This window comes from Microtus oregoni, unplaced genomic scaffold (assembly GCF_018167655.1).
Source record: "Microtus oregoni isolate MIOR12 unplaced genomic scaffold, Mior012 000037F_ref0000500, whole genome shotgun sequence".
Lineage (NCBI taxonomy): Eukaryota > Metazoa > Chordata > Mammalia > Rodentia > Cricetidae > Microtus > Microtus oregoni.
In genome coordinates this window covers 9,880,545-9,897,852 of record NW_024543096.1, presented here as the reverse complement: position 1 = coordinate 9,897,852, position 17,308 = coordinate 9,880,545, and positions in this window count along the sequence as shown.

Sequence of the window (17,308 nt, the reverse complement as noted above, 5' to 3'; positions counted from 1 at the left end):
CAGAATACAGATGCTCTCAAGTTCCATTCTCTAAACAGTCCTAGTTGTGATGATAGAGCAGCTTGTGAGCTCTGCTGAGGCTTGAAAACTACAGGAAAATCATGCCAAGCTGAGAACCTCAGCGCCACATCCTCTTCACACATCGGTCACAAGCATCTGTCCTGGGAAGGGGCTCAGGCTGGGCAATCCGCCCTTTCCAGTTCTTAGATTTCTGGAGAACAGCATTTTGTCCGTTCTTATTGCACATACGAGTGTGTTTATACTCTGGATATAACTAGAAACAGTCTATTCGTTACAATAAACATACATCTTTTCAAAATTATCTAATGCATAACTGTCAAAATACTGAGGATAACTGAGTACCTGTCTCTAAATGAGACACCTATATTAACCCCATCACCACTAAACCTCAAAGTACAACCAGGAAAAGGTTGTGAGAAGAATCTAAGAGCTGGAAAGATAGACAGCAGTACTATAAAATGCTGTCTTCTGGGCATGACATGGCTACGGAAATCATAATCTCACAGCAACTGCGGTGACCTGAACAAGAAGACCAAGCCAATCAAAATTCCAGCACAGATGAGGCAGAAGACCTCCAGGGTCCATCCCTTACTGATGAGCTATCGGTAATGCGTAATTACGAGGAGAGAGAGACTCATTCTTTTTTGAGGATGTGGCCACTGGTTGGTTTCCTGTGCTCAGGGGATGGGTCTACAACCATGCACACATGGGCAGCTAAAACTGGACTTCATGGGTTATTAAACAAAAAAGGCATGAAGTTGGAATGAGGATTTGAGTGGTATGGAATGGCATGGGGGACAGTAGAAGGGGAAATTATGGCTAGATATGATATCTCATTGTATACATGGATGAAATTCTTAGAAAATAAATGCTTTTAAACACAGAATTCACCAATTAAACTCTCTCGGCCTCACACAATTTTGAAGGAAATTGTGGTTTTCAGTGATTCAATTTATTTAACATATAAAAATTTATTAGACTTCAGTAATTGTCTGTGCTTAGTTCATTTGTTTTGAGAAACTTCTCTATTCTATCGATTGAATTTAAAATATCTGTAAAGCTTTTATATCAAAAGGTGTGGTGCTCAATGTAGCAGTGTTTAGAGTTGAAACTTTGGGTCATGGTAATTTATTCGATCCTGGGAGCTCTGAGCTCATCAATGAGTTAGCCCATAACTATCAGGAGACAGAAGAACCCTTAGGAGATGGGACATAGTTGAAAGAACTATATGACATATGGTCTTGAAGACTTCCATTTATACTACCCCAGCCATCTCTTTCCCTCTGCCTATTGGCCACTATGAGATCATCAGCTCTGCTCCACCACCAACTACTGTCTGGTGGGTCACAAGGCTAACAGCAATGGCATGGCTAATTATAGAGTAAATCCTGTGAAACCATAAACTTAATGAATCTTAATTGCTAGCTGACATTACACCAGGACTTTTTACCGCAATGGCCAGAACCTGGCTAACACAATCAACTCAACAGGCTTAACATTCGTGAATTTACATAGACATAGACTTCAATACTGTGGCTCAGGGCTCCATGAGATCAGTACTGATTTAAACATTCTCATGTCTGGAACTATAGATTGTACCTTCTTTCTTTTTTAATGGTTGGTATGGCCAGAGACAGATCAGGTTTACTGATGTTTACAGGTAAATCGCCTTTTAAATCCCCCCACACCCAGCACCGTTAACCTTCCAGTTTTTGTATTTCATTGACTTCTGTCCAAGTTCTTACTATTTGTTTTAGCCTACCTGCTTAAGGCTCCAATTGATCTTCTTTCTCTATTTACCCAAAGTGGAAACTCAGATTATTGATCCTCGATCATTTATCTTTTCTAGTGTATATTTAGAACATGTAGATCGCTATATGTTACCTTTATGTGCTGTTTTTTAGTTACTACAAATTTGATAAGTGTCTTTTTAATAAGTTTAAGAACATTTTAAAAGTTTACTTGAAAATAATTCATTTTTTATTATTTTGTGCTAAAATCTTTTTATGCTGTTTTAGCTTCATTTCTTTATTGATAAAAACTTTAATGTAATTATGATATAAAACATGGTTTACAGTGTGTTTTAATTATATATTTCACTTTGGTACATATAATATACATCTGTAGTACACTGAGAAATATTTTTAATTTCAATTTCTGTCTTGAAAATTTCCCCTAAGAATTGCATCCAAGATAATGGAGAAACAAAGGATTCAAGGGGAAAGGAAATAGAGTGATTATATGTATAAGCAGTTTTTTTCTGACTTTTTATTGGTACTGGTTACAGACATTGAAAAAAAAGATTAAGGGGCTGGAGAGATGGCTCAGAGGTTAAGAGCACTGACTGCTCTTCCAGAGGTCCTGAGTTCAATTCCCAGCAACCACATTGTGGCTTACAGCCATCTATAATGAGACCTGGCGCCCCCTTCTGGCTTGCAGGCACACGTGGAAGGAATGCTATACACATAATATAATTAATAAATAAATAAATAAATATTAAAAAAAAAGATTAAAATAATTCATACCAGATGGCCAAAACTGGAGTTTTCTAAGAAAATGTTGTCAGTTTTATTTATATTTTAAAATGTAAAAATAATAGCACATACTATCTAAAGTAGTGCCAACAACCAATAACGCATTAGCACAATAATTCTTTTTCTTTCTTTTTACTGAAAATGTGTTTTTCTTCACATAAAATATCCTGATAACCATTTTCACTCCCTCAACTCCTCCCATTTCCTCCCCACACCCCAATCTGGATCCACTCCCTTTCTATCTCTCATGAGAAAGCAAATGGACTTCTAAAGGATTATGATAAATATAATACGATATAATATAATAAATATATAAAACAAAAGCTAACATTACTATTGAACAAAACAAACCAACAGAAGGAAAAGAGTCTCATAGAAGGCATAAGAAACAACCACTCATTTGTACATTTAGGAATACCATATAAACACTAAGCTGGAAGCCATAATATATACCCAGAGGGCCTGGTGCAGAGGTGTGCAGGTCCTGAATTACCACAGTAAGTCTTATCTGGGGAGAACAACAGCTTTGCTTTGTTCCAAACACCTTTCTAGAGGTAAGAGGAGAAAGGAATGGAATTGTGCCTTTTGAAGGAGCTTCCTGATGAAACGGATAAAACTATGCATGACACATCTCAACCCCCATCGCTTCCCCTGAGCTAACAGATGCTTTCAGTCTGGGTCAGCAGAGTTTGATTTGTGAACTGAGGGCTCCTAAGATCACAGCTGAGCAGAGCTTGGCAGGACAATTTGAAGCTACGTGCGTATTCCCTGGACTTCTCTAAGATGGACTTCACTCTTTGATTTCAGTAAACTATTTGACCAAAGCTGAATGCAGTTACAGACAACTGCTTTGAGTCTACACAGTCTTAAATGTCTGCTTGTTTTCTGACAGAGAATAGATTTTCCTAGTTTTTCTAATTGCCTCTACTCCTTCTTATGCCAGATTTCAAACATTTACCTGTTTTCTAGATGGCTCGTAGAATTTAGATACAAAAAGAGTTTTTAAAAAAACATCAAACTTTCCTACTTAAAAATTTCCAGTACAGCTAGGTAAATAAGAATAAAATTTGGTATTCCATTATACAATAGACTGGCTAAGTAGCAATCATGTATTGTAAATTTCATAAGAGCTGGAAAAGACAATTTTGAAGACTTCTAGTGAAAAGAAATGATAAACACTTGATGTGATTGATATGGTAATTACCCTGACTTGTTCATTACACAACGGAAACATTATACTCTATCCTATAAATATTTGTGCATGTTACTCAATATAATTAAAAACAAACAAGCGTTTCCTAAATACAAATATTTTCTATATGACAAGCACTGAGACACACAAGATTTCTCTGACAAGTGTAGCTATTCTGTTTCATCAACTTTTGATCCAAGATCTAAGAGCATAGTGAGTTGCTTAACTGTGAAGCATCTGGATCACCCAAGAAGCTCTTGTGAAAAACCTAAAGGCCATATCCTGGCCCCCATGAGCTACCTGATATTTGGACTCCAACGCAACCTTGTTATCAGTCTGCATCTCTGTCACGTTCCTCCCATTACAGGTCTTAATAGTCCCAGTGTGCATCAACAGGACAATATTACTCAACTAGCAAATCAAGGATTCTCGTCCCATTTGTCTTACTAGCTTACATCAAGATGTCTGAGGCCTTTAGAAGCTTGTTTTGGATATATTGTATTAAAACAGATTTCCATGCTATTAAGGTTCAGAACACCAGTACAGAATTTGATTCAATTTCTACAGAAGGATAATCATAGAGCGTGACAATAAGAATGTTATAAATATAAGGAAAGAATTCAAATGTGTCAAAGGAAACTATAATTAAAATGGTATGCAACTCTAAGATTTGCAGAACAGAAGAATCAATTCCAGGCCATTACCTAACGACTGACAAAATGCCATCATTCTCGCTTATCATCAACTTGTGTGAAACTAATCAGAGCCCTCTAGTTTAATAAAATTTTAAAATTGACTGAATTTTAAGATTGGATCAACGAATAAAGTGCTTATCGCATAGCATGGGGATCTGGGTAAAAATTCTAGGACCCACATAAAAACTTTTGGTACACATTAATCGGTAACCCAGGACTAGGATGAAGAAATAAGTAAATCTCAGAGAACAGATAAAATGCCAGTCTAACTAAAATGGAAACCTGCAGCTGCTGTGGGAAAACCTGTCTTCAAAAAGTAAAAGAGGAAGATACCTGACATCACCTTCTGGCCCCTACACATATGCTTACAGTAAAGCACATATGAGCACACACACATGAATTCACTTTCGCACACATTTAATAACATTTTTACTCAATTTTATATTGTATATTGTATGTATATAATGTGTGCATATATAGAATGTGTGTCCATATAAGAGAGATTTACTCTTTGTTACAGAAAATCTCATTCCTCTGTGATTTGAGTTGGCATACCAAATTCTTCAAGAGGTTTTTTTAGAAACATGTATTTTCTCCATAGCTGAAAAAGCTGCTATTACATAGGTTTCCAAATGGTTCAAAAAGATCAGCATTTGTTTCCATTCTATTTCTATCTTCAAATGAATTTACTAAGTATAGCCATCAATGCTACAGTGAAGATAAGTTTCTCACCTGTAGCACAATTAATAAAAATCCAGAGACAGAAATTGAGGTTCAACCTGAAGACTAGAAAAGCAAAACAACCAGTCTCTGGATCTTATCTCTATCTTAGTCCAAAATGAGAGTCCAGGAGTCTCAGAAGGAGACTGAGACTTGGAGCTGTTTCCTCCCATTTTATAATCCTCTCTATTTCTAAGATTAAAGACATGTACCACTACCACATGGTTTCTATGGCAAGTTAGTGTGGCTACTGGGATTAAAGGTGTGTGCCATCACTGCCTGGTCTGTAAGGCTGACATTGAGGCTATTTTATTATCTGATATTCAGTCAAACTTTATTTATTAAAATACAAGTGAAATATCACTACATTTCCCTTTTGTCTAAAATAAAAAAAAAGAATGCTATCACTAATATAGGAAAAACTATTTACAGTAAGTACAATAAATATATACAATATATATGGGCAATAAGTACATCATCAATGTCTAGTTCATTTGCATTTGACATATTCAGAGAAAATACTCCATATCTATCCTATCTAGGTAAGTCCAAAGTCTTGTATCTAATTTACTTTCTATCATAACTTACTTTCTACATCTGGTAGACAAGAAAAACTTTAACTATCTAGTCTTCAACTCCCTTAGAGATCCAAGAAGGAAATAATATTGACTATGTAAGCAGGAAGTGTGAGCAAGTGACTTCCAAAAAATATGAGAAATGATAGAAATAACTGGATGCCTGGACACTCACCTGAAATTCTTCTGCAATATTGGGACAGCCGTCTTCAGCCTACAGGCCTAGCACATCCGACAGACTTTTGGTCTAGAGTGCTGTCCCTCCTTTTCTTGATAATGTTTGGCAGTCACTTTCTTTTGTGTCCTATTTGTCCAATTAGGACAGGATGTTGTCAGCAGTCAAAGCAAGGGCATTTTTTTTTTGCTCAATGGCTTAGTTTACACAAAGAAAGTAAACTTCAAGTGGAGTTTCTTCAGTGCTCATCATCTTCTCTGAAGTAGATTGGTGCTTCCAAGACCAGATATTTCTCACTGTCATAAAAAAGAAGAAGAACCTAGGTTACTAAAACACCTTAAATGCCGTATTCTTTAGATCTCTGAAGTGTTTAAAGATGACTTGTCTATGTAAAATATATCTTTGTTTAACCTTGAAGATATACCTAATAGGATGACAAGTTTGAGTATACTAAGTGATTAACTACTAACCTGAATTTCCTAATTATACTAAACAGTTGGTAATAATAATTTTCAAGGACTGGAAATTTGGATTATATCATTAAATGAGATGTATAGGTTCAATATCTTAAACAAGATCAGAAATATATATACGTACAGCATGTTTTAACAAAATTTATCTCAAATTTGTATCGATATACAAAATTTGTACAAAATATGTAAAAGTCTAATCCAATGTAAAACATTTAAAACTAATAGTTAATTTTTAAAAGTAGATTCAATAATCTACCCTTCTATCCTATCATATCTATATCCCCCTTTTTTTTTTCAAAACAAGAACCTTGAGTCTAATTTCCTTGGTTTAGTTTTTTTCCTGACCGTTACCAATAATAACTTGTAAATAATATCCCTAAACAATGACAAATATCCATAAACTATTTTTTTTTTGGAACGTGGGCATAGTTTTCTAGGCTACTTCCTGCTGATTGGGGGCACTGATAATCTTACGAGGATTCAAAGAAAATTTAGGATTATGATGCTAAATTTTTTTTCTAAGCATTTTGATGTCTCAGTAGAATTCATAAAATTCATTCTATACCTCTTTTTAATTTCTATACCACTCAAGAATGGGACAGACCTTTCTGAAGTTTTCCCATGTCCTCTCTACCCAAACATGCCATATAGAAGTTCTCCTTCATTTTCCATGAAGTAATAAGAATTTACGAGTGCTTCCATTTGTAACATTCTATCTCCTGTGGCTCTGGATCTGAAATAAAACCTCAGGAACCATGTGTAATGGTTATTTTTATTATCACTTTGACAAAAATCTGAACATAAACAACTAACAGGAAAAAGGTTTGGGAAGACTCATGATGAAAGAACATCATGCTGTCAAAAGCACTTCCCTGTAGACAGAAAGTACAGGAAAGACAATATACTCCCTAGTGCCCTACTTCCTCTCATTAGGACCTACCACCTGGAGTTTCAAAACCACACCATTATCCAGGAACCAAATATTTGATATGTGAACCTCTATGGAATTTGCCATTAACCAAACCCTAACACCTCTTGAGTTCTTGAACACATCCAAAGGTTTTAATTTCTGCTTTCTCCAGGAAGGCACACGTAATCAACAGAGTTTCTTCTAACCTGATTCCTTTTTTTTCTTTAGGTTTCTCTCCTCTCAATTATCAAAGTTTTTTATCTAGTTTGGGTGATGAAAACTGTCCTTGGCAGTATGTTTTCTTTTTTATTATTGTTTTTATAATTTTATTATTCTAATTTATTTTTTTAAAAAAAAACTATATATTTTCTCATTTTACAAGTCAAATCCAATTCCCACTCCCTCCCCACCATCTGCCCTGCTCCCTCCACTTTCCTCTCATCGCACCTCCATTTTATCCCCCCATCCATTCCTCAGAGAGGATAAGGCTTCCCATGGGGAGTCAACCAAGTCTAACACATTGCTTTGAGGCAGGACCAAGACCCACACACACACTATATCTAGGCTGAACAAGGTATCCCTCCAGAGAGAATGAGTTCCAAAAAGCCAGAACAAGCAGTGGGGATAAGCCCTGATCTCACTGCCAGTGGCCCCACTGTCTGTCCCATCCAGCTAACTGTCACCCACATTCAGAGGACCTAGTTTGGTCCTATGCTGGTTCCCTTGCTTGTCAGTCCAGAGTTGGTGAGCTTCCATTAGCTCAGGTAGGCTGTTTCAGTGGGTATCCCCATCATGGTTTTGACCTCTTTACTCTTATTCTCACTCCTCCCACTCTTCAACTTCAGACCAGTGCTCCACAGTGGATCTCTGCATCTGCTTCCATGAGTGTCGGAATGTAGATTCTATGACGACATTTAAGATAGTTATCAATCTGGCTACAGGGCAAGGCCAGTTCAGGCATCCTCTCCACTATTTCTTAGGGTCTTAGCTAAGATCATCCTTGTGAATTCCTGGGAAATTCTCTAGTGGCAGATTTCTTGCTAGTCCCATAATGGCTCCTTCAACCAAGATATATCTTTCCTTCTTCTCCGTCCTTTCCCCATCTCGACCATCCCATTCTCTCAAGTTCTCCTTCCCCCTCCTTTCCCCCTTCCCCCTCCCCTCACTTCCCATCTCCCCCACTCCAATGCTCCTAATTTTCTCAGAAGATCTTATCTATTCCCCCTTCCCATGGAGCTCTATGTATGCTTCTCTTAGGATTCTCCTTGTTACTTAGCTTCTTTGGGGTCATGGACTATAGGTTCCTGATACTCTGCTTTAGAGGTAGTAATCACCTATGCATGGGTACAAACCATGCTCATTTTTCCAGGTCTGGGTGACCTCACTCAAGGTGGATTGGCAGTATGTTTTCATAATTTATTTGTGTCATACTTCGCATCCTAAGAACTTCAGTATTTACTTTCGAATCCAGTAAAAAAAAAAAATGCTCAGATTCTACAAACGCTAAAACATTTTGATCTCCCAAACTATTGTTTTTCTTCTTGCACATATAAACCTGCCTATAAAACTAAAAGCCACCAAATAACTGATTCTCCTGCTCTGTTGCTGTCACAGCCTTTCCCTAGGGCAGGGCACAGCCTAGCTAATGTCATATCTTTAATAAAAGAAAGGCTGTAAGGGTAAAAAGGAATGGCTAGTCATGAATTTCATTTCTACCAATAGCCTAACATTATTTCTAATTATTAAACCTAATAGAATAATAATTTAACAAGATTTCAAGGGTTTGCATGTATGAGTGATTGTTTACATTGGTAAGTCTGTTTGTACCAGAAGCTGAGATGAAACAAGTCTTTTACACTTTTCTCAGACTTTGTATGTTATTTTTTTTTTAAGTTTCTGTGTCTATATGCCCCTTGACTTCAAATTGATGTGGCATCAAACGTTTTGCAGCAGCTTTGGGTTTTGTTTTATCTTAAATAAACTGTGTAGATTTGGTTTGATGCAAAATAGCATGCTGCTGAATTTTCATTTCTGGTATAGAATCTGAAAAACAACAAAACTGAATTTCTTCGGATTGTAAAAGCTCAACAAGGCCGGGCGGTGGTGGCGCACGCCTTTAATCCCAGCACTCGGGAGGCAGAGGCAGGCGGATCTCTGTGAGTTCGAGGCCAGCCTGGTCTACAAGAGCTAGTTCCAGGACAGGAACCAAAAGCTACGGAGAAACCCTGTCTCGAAAAATAAAAAATAAAATAAAATAAAATAAAAAAAAAAAAGCTCAACAAGAATCCTCATTTCAGAGCTGTCAAGTCAATTATTTCTTACTGTATACACAATATTGCCAAATAAATGACCCTCACAAGTTAGTTCAGAATATCTACTCACAATCTTCTGGCACATAAGTCATATTTTGTTTATTGACACCAGAACTAGATAAGAAACTTAGCAGCTGTTTACAATCATGATTAGCATATTTCAATTTTTCTCCATATACATAAATGCAGTGTTACACTGATCTACTGATAGGGCTAGTGTTAGTGCCTGAAGAGGCTACAATCAATAATTACGAAAAACATGTGAAGGAGGCCAATCAATTACTACAAAACCATAATCTAGTAAAACAAGTCGTAGATGTGTTTAAGCTTAAGGAAATCTAGCCTAGAATTATGTGCATTTTGAATTGCAGGTGGCCTTCAGAAAGTCAGCTCTTGCATGAAATGCAAATGGCTCGTACCTAAACTTCTTATAACCATGGCAAGCAGTACTTCAGAATCAGAACGGATTCTAATGACTGTCATTTCCCTCAGACTGCCATCAAAGTGATTTAAATTACCACATCCATGGCCTCATTCTTTAAAAAACAATCTGCCAATATGAATGATCAGAAGATGGAAAATGATTGCATCTAGTGAATATGTCTACACATTTTAGAAGGATGATGTCTACCAACTTTTACAAGTTGCTTTCACACTTAAAATGTTTAAGTACCTGATCAATCATTGGTTTATCTTCCATATATATACTTCAAGTCGTAGTCTACCAGAACCTTGTAAGTTAGATGTTTCTATTAATAATGTCCAACAAGGAAAATAAAAACTTTCTTTTAGCATTTAAACAAAGACTTTATTTAAGAAATGACATTAGGAAGATGAGTTAGGGAAGCTATCTCTAGGCAGCAGAAACCAGGACTACCCTGCAAATGGTGGGGAATGATAGACATGTGGCTTGTTGAAGCCTGGGTTCTGAGCTGTCCGAAGTGGGATTGTGTCATGATAGACTCTCAGGATAAATTAGGTTAGCCATAAAAGCACAGCAAGAGAAAAGGAAACAGAAAACTGGCACCTTCCTTCCCTAGAGCGCTATCCCAGTCCTCTTGCCTGTCAGACCCAGGACAGTCAGGGAAAGGCATCCTGAAGGAGGCTCTTCTTCCTAATGAAGCAGAACTGGGGGAGGAAGGACAAAGACTGAGCCTTAGAGTAAATCCCAGCATAGAAATGAAGGCTTTCACTGCCTTCTCCACTCCACCGTGGGCCAGCAGCTAAGCTTTGGGATGAAAACTAAAACCTGAATTTATCTCTTCTATAGCAATCATTATACAATCAAAAAGAGCTTTTTCAAAGAACTTAAGAGTTGCACATCTCACCACAATATAAATCTAATAAGCAGAATTTTGAATCATCTTATAGATATATAAAGTTATTTAGTACTAGATTACTCTGACCTAATATACCCTATAATGTAGATTTAAGACAGTTAATCTAGCAAGATCATAAATTTAGTGTAATAGGTTTTATTCTTTAGTCTTACATAGTGACAGCAGAAATGAAGAACATAAAGAATCTTTATCACACTACCATTTTTAGTTTGTCATGTTTGGTGCCTTTGTTTTCAAATTTTCTGGCTAGTGTCTATATGGCTTACAAATGTGTTTCTTAAAGTGTGTAAGACAATGCAATTTCTATTTTCATATTATCAATATGCTAACTGAGCATACACAGTCTGACTTTCATTCTGAGCCATTAATATAATCAACCTGCTTTAATTCAAGCATATGAAGGACTTCCCCTGGCTAATGACAATCTCCGCAAATGTATAAATCAATTTCCCTAATCTTTAGCAAGCTATAAACGAAGAAATAAGGCCATATCACGCTTATTGATTCCTTCCCAACAATGTCTTCTAATATGCTGCTTCTATCTCATAAATTAAAGTATTTCTAAGGATCATCTAAAAGTCATATTTAATTATTAGCAGACTCCAACTCTCTACTAAATATTACCTTTGTTATTAACAAAAGTCAGTCCCCTATATACAGAAAGAGAGGGAGAGTGCGGGGTAAATAATACTAAAGGTGTTTGGAAATGCCTTAAGAAATAATACTATTTTGTATTTACCTAAATTTGCATGTATTACCTATAATCTCAAAGGAGTTTTCGCTACTTGGATGGCAGTGCTCTATCTACAAAACACTCTCTCCATATTTATCCCCTATAATAATTTTCTTCTTTCTTAACACCTAGTAGTTGTGTCAGACTACTCAAAGCCTTTTCAGGGCAGTGACTGTGTCAATCCCATTTGACACTCTGTATTCTACACTCTACAAGACACAAGGGAAGCACTCAATAAATAGAGGTTAAATGAATTCATAAATCAAGAAACTTCAAAATATAGGCTGATCTCCACTCATGATTCTTCTTGTACACACACACACACACACACACACACGATACATGCACCCATGTTCTCAATCTTTCTCTGAATATACACACAACAATAAGACACTTTTAAAATCATTTCTTAGTTAAGTCCTCCTCCTCTCTCACCTTTTTCTCCCTGCCTCTTGCTCCTTTCCTTTGTCTTATTCCTCTTCCTACAATTCTTTCCATTACTCTTAAATATACCCTGCAATTCCCAATCCATCATCCCTCTTTTGTACCTATAGTGACTCAGCAAACTCACAAGGTCACCCTCAGAAAGTCTGTTTTCAACAGAGTGTAGCACCATCTGCCAGATATTATGCAAACCGTTAGCTTGAGGGAGTTCAAAGTTTCAACGTTAGATAACTACATTTCTTTCTAAAGGGTCATAATTTGGTATAACTTGGTTTTCTCCAGTGGGTGTAATACAGAAAGAAGTGTTATATGGAAGGAAGAATGATACATAAATTGGAGGATAGTTATATAATCTTATTTAGAGTTTGAGAAAAATGTGTCATGCCATTAAACTGCTATGACGTAAATACTCATAGAGTTGTTTGGACCTAAAAATCATTTAACAATGAAAACATTAGTACTTTCTTTGAATTAAGAGGCATTGTGTGAAAACATCCTAAAATATTAAAGAAATGGAAACCTTTGGAGGAATTCTGTCTTTGGTATTTCTTAATTTTTCTCAATTTTTGCTTTACTTTCATTTATATTCATTCCCAGTTCTTCTTTATGATTTATTTCAATTTGCTCTTTCTGGTAATTCGATGTATCTATTTATATCTTATGTATCTTATTTATATTATTTTTTTGCCTGATGTATATTACAATTCCTTTTTCCTCTCTGTAATGATTTCTAAGTCCTGCTGTTATTACTACCATCCCTCTGATACACTGAAATACTGTATTGTACAGGAAATAAATAGGCTTTATAAGGCTCTATGTATTCAAGCATAAATATCCATTTTACAAGTAGTGAGAGAAAGGGAGACTTAACTGAGTTACTTGATTCTGATCAAGTTTAAGAATCAGCAACTTTAGAGGGTGCATAGGTTGGCAATATATTATTCACCTCCCACTAACCTTACTATATATGCTTCAGTCACTGAAAGAATTTTTTGTTGAAACTATTGTCTCTTGGCTCAGGCCTATGAAGATATCCAGTGAATGACATCTTTGATGTTAAGATGCTGAAACTGCTCATATCATGGGAGCAGCAATGTTTTTAAAATCATATTTTGTATTTATTCATTGAAAAGTTTATACTCCTAACCATATGTTTTTTAACAAGTCCATCCACCATCACCCCCTCTATTACCTCTGATGCCCTGACCCTGACTCCTTCACAATTTCATGTCTTTCTCTTTATTCTTATTAATAATTCACTGAGCTCAATTAGTGTTTCCCACATGCACCTGTGTGTAGGACCATCCAATGGCACATAAGCAACTTACCAGGGCCGACATCCTCAAAGGAGAGTAACTCTACCTCCCTTAGTAGCCATCAGCAACCAATAGGTCCTCTGCCAAGAATGGAGCCCTAGGGGTACCACCCTGTATCATGCAGATCTTTGATAAAACTAATATTGTAAGAGTCTCATGCAGGTAACCATGGCTGCCATGAGTTGATAACTCCAATAACCAGGTAATTTCCAGTAGTCAACCTTTCACAGCTCTGTTTCTTTTTCTGCCCCTATTTCCACAATTTGGCCTGATCCTCGAAAGGGGGTAGAATTATATAAATGGTTCAGATCCACCCACAGCTGAGTACTCACAGTTACTTATACATAGTCCTTTGACCAGTTTAGAGTCTCTGAATTAACTACTAATAACTTCACAAAGAAGTTTTTCAGACCTAAGTTTAGAGCAACAGAAACCTATTGGTATAAAGCACCAATATTTAGAATGTAATCTGATAGCTTGGCCGTTTATTGTAAGAACAAGAATTGATTCACCCATAAAACCTATTATCTCCCCAATTATGCATGTTAAACCAGGTTTACAGTCAGGAATTAATTCTTTTCTATGGAAAAGGTTTCACAAACAATCATAAAAAGGCTAAAAAGCCCCAAAATTATCATGACACTATTATAGGCCAGTCTTCCCATGTAGGTTGATTAATATCCCTGACAGGTTAAGATCATTCATGTCTTTTGTCCTCCAGAAACCTGCATAGTACCTTTTGGTACTATATAATCTAGCCAACAGAGAGTTTCCTGGGAAACTGATGTGATTTCTCTACATCCAAAGTGAACATTCAGTTTTCATTAAATATGTCTTATGTAAAACCATAAGTATTGATTGTACATTTGTATGCTGATGTGGTATTCCCCTCTGTATACTATGAATATTTTATTACTATTGGTTAATAAAGAAGCTGCTTCAGCCTATACCAGGCTAGGAAAGAGAGAGAGAGAGAGAGAGAGAGAGAGAGAGAGAGAGAGAGAGAATAGAGTCAGGGAGACACCATTTAGCTTCCAAAGGAGACAGATACCAGATCCTTATCAGTAAGCCACAGCATCATGCAGATACACAGATTAACAGAAATTGGTTAATTTAAGATGTAAGAGTTAGTTAATAAGAAGTCTTAGCCTAGCAGTATTGTAATCAATATAGTTTCTGTGTGGTTATTAGGGTCCGATCAGTCAGGAAATGAGCGAGCAGTCTCTATTTACAGTGTACCTCTTACTGCTTCATCTCAAATCACTATTGCCCAAATGTTGTCTCCCTTTGGAGAGGCAGATTTGAAGCTTGTTCTCTGGTGTCTACATTTGGCTCCATCATGAGTAAACTATTCTGTTTTTCAGTGATTGTCATACAACAGCCAGGAAAATGGGCCTGTCTTTGCAACCTATGTACGTTAGAGGAAACAAAATTAAATTGGAAGTTCGATCAAGATACAATTGAACTGAAATCTGTCAGTTCTCTCATTTTTGACGATGATGTCATAAGTGTCCTTTAAAACCCGGGGCTCTGCTTCATGGCACTAAACACACGACCATCTGAAAACAAATCCATGACATGGTGGAGTAGTTGGAGGCCCAGCCAAATACCAGGGGCTCACAAGAAGGATGGGTCAGCCATGAGGAACAACCTGCTTGAGCTCCTGCCTATATGGAGGTCATTTCTTCCCTTCAATATCATGTGTCTCGTGTGCCTTGCTATAAATAGAAATGCACAGGAAACAAAAAACCCTAGATCACCACAAGCCCTGCACCTAATTCTTTTACTAATGTAGCTTGCAGTTATAGCTTCAGGCAAATACATGTTTGTTGACAACTAAGCATCAAAAGTTCAATATATGATAAATATTAAATGAGCGGCTTCAGGAGAAACGAAGAGAAATGGAGACAATGTGGAGTAGAATTGATGTCTGGCTAGATTTCAAGTAGGTAAGTGGGTCTGGAGAAAGAACTCACATGAGAAAAGATGGCAAAGCCCCAGAGGCAGGAATAGCTGAGAATTCCGAGACAGTAACAAGTCCGTCTAACCAGACCACAGGTTATTAAATGAAGACTATGTGAATGAGTCTCAAAAGGAAGGCTGGAGCCAGACCACAGTCTTTGATGTCCAGACCTTCCCATCTGGCTTTATTATGCAGGCCAATGATTCACTCCAATTGGGTCTAAATTTATGCCTAGTCTAAATCTTTCTTTCTCCCCAGTCCACTTTCAGAGATAATTCTTCATTCTCGAGTTAGCATTATGTGTGGATTACACTGAAATATAATGTATATTTTTAAAAAGGAAACCAGTTTGTGGTTTGACCAAAAGCAAAAGTGGCATGAGACACTAAGGGGAGACCAAACATTCAGAGAATGACCAAACAAAAGACCATGATAGTGTGTGGAAGGGTGGGGCCAAGAGAAAACTAAAGACAAAACTTTCCCAGCATTCCTCAGAAACTAAGCTAGGGGTCAGTTTTTATTTTATAATATTTATCTCTTAACTTTCCTTCACATATTTTACAGGACTCCACCCTGCTTAGTATCCTAAGAGGTCACCGCTGCTCTCTCTAGCAGGGAAGGGATTAGACATTACCTATCCTGATTCCCATGTCCATTGTAGGAAGGGGATGACTCCAGAAAGGCTGAAGCAGGAGTTAGTAGGAAATGTGACTACTTCAAAGCAATTTTCTTTAGCTCAATGTCCTCTTCCAAGGAGCTTCTGGTTGTAAGATTGTCATTTCCTTCTCCATAAGCCCTCTGGCCCTGAGCAGAAACATCCAGGAAAAGAAAAAGATTCAATAGGCAACACAGGCAGCATTTAGCCACTTAACCAGCTTTTGTTGGACAAAAGCCCCCACTCTCCCCACAGACTTATGCTCTGTTGGTTCCATCTTAACAGACACACCAAGGAACTCTGCTGAGCTTCTTTTGATGGGAAGAAGCCTGGGATGAAAACCAGGAGGACTGCTTTCTGATCCTTGTTCATCCGCTCAACAGTTGAGAAAGCTCAACCCGCAACATAATTTCTGTGAGGTTTATAAAATGACTTGGTTATGTTAGAAATTCCCTAGAATTGCTTTCACATTTAATTTTTAAAATTTTAAGACATGCTAATAATTTCAGGACACTCAATTTTTATTTATCAAAATAAAAAATGTAGAAAGCATGCTAGCATTGGCTACTGCAGAGGTCAAATTAGTAAGAAAAAAACTGATCATTTCCATTATATAAGAAACCAATTAAAATACACAAACTGCCAGGCCTTTTTTTCCTGTGTTCTCAGGATAATTAGTTTCAAAAAATTACCTAGCATGGTCCTAACGCCACAAAATAATTTCAAAGAATAAAAAAGAATCTTAGAAATAATGCAATTGTCTGCTAACAAGCCATTGATTGAATGAAATACATAAATCCATGTATTGCTATAACATAAAGTATTTAGAATGACATGGTTAAGAATCATTGAATGACAGCAAATTGTTCTCCATATTGACATATGAAGAAGTGATTTAGAGCTTAGAATGATTTCAACACAATTGCAGAATGCATATTCCCATTGCCCAAGCTCTGACCTGCTGTTGCTGATAATAATGCCATGCTATTTTAACAACTTATTGACAATATATGTGTGATTGTTTCTGCAGAATTCTTTCCATCATGTTCAATAAGTGAGCTCTAGGACCATCAAAAGGAAACCCTATTTCCTGCATTAATCTTATGCAGTCAGGAATGTAGAGATAGATCTGAGCCTCAATCTTACAGGAGGCTTTTATAGGTTTCTCCACTCCCCCGTACACTTAGCTCCTAATGCAAAACTATGTAAAACATGAAAAGAATAACAATTCAAAGCCACAGCCTGATTAT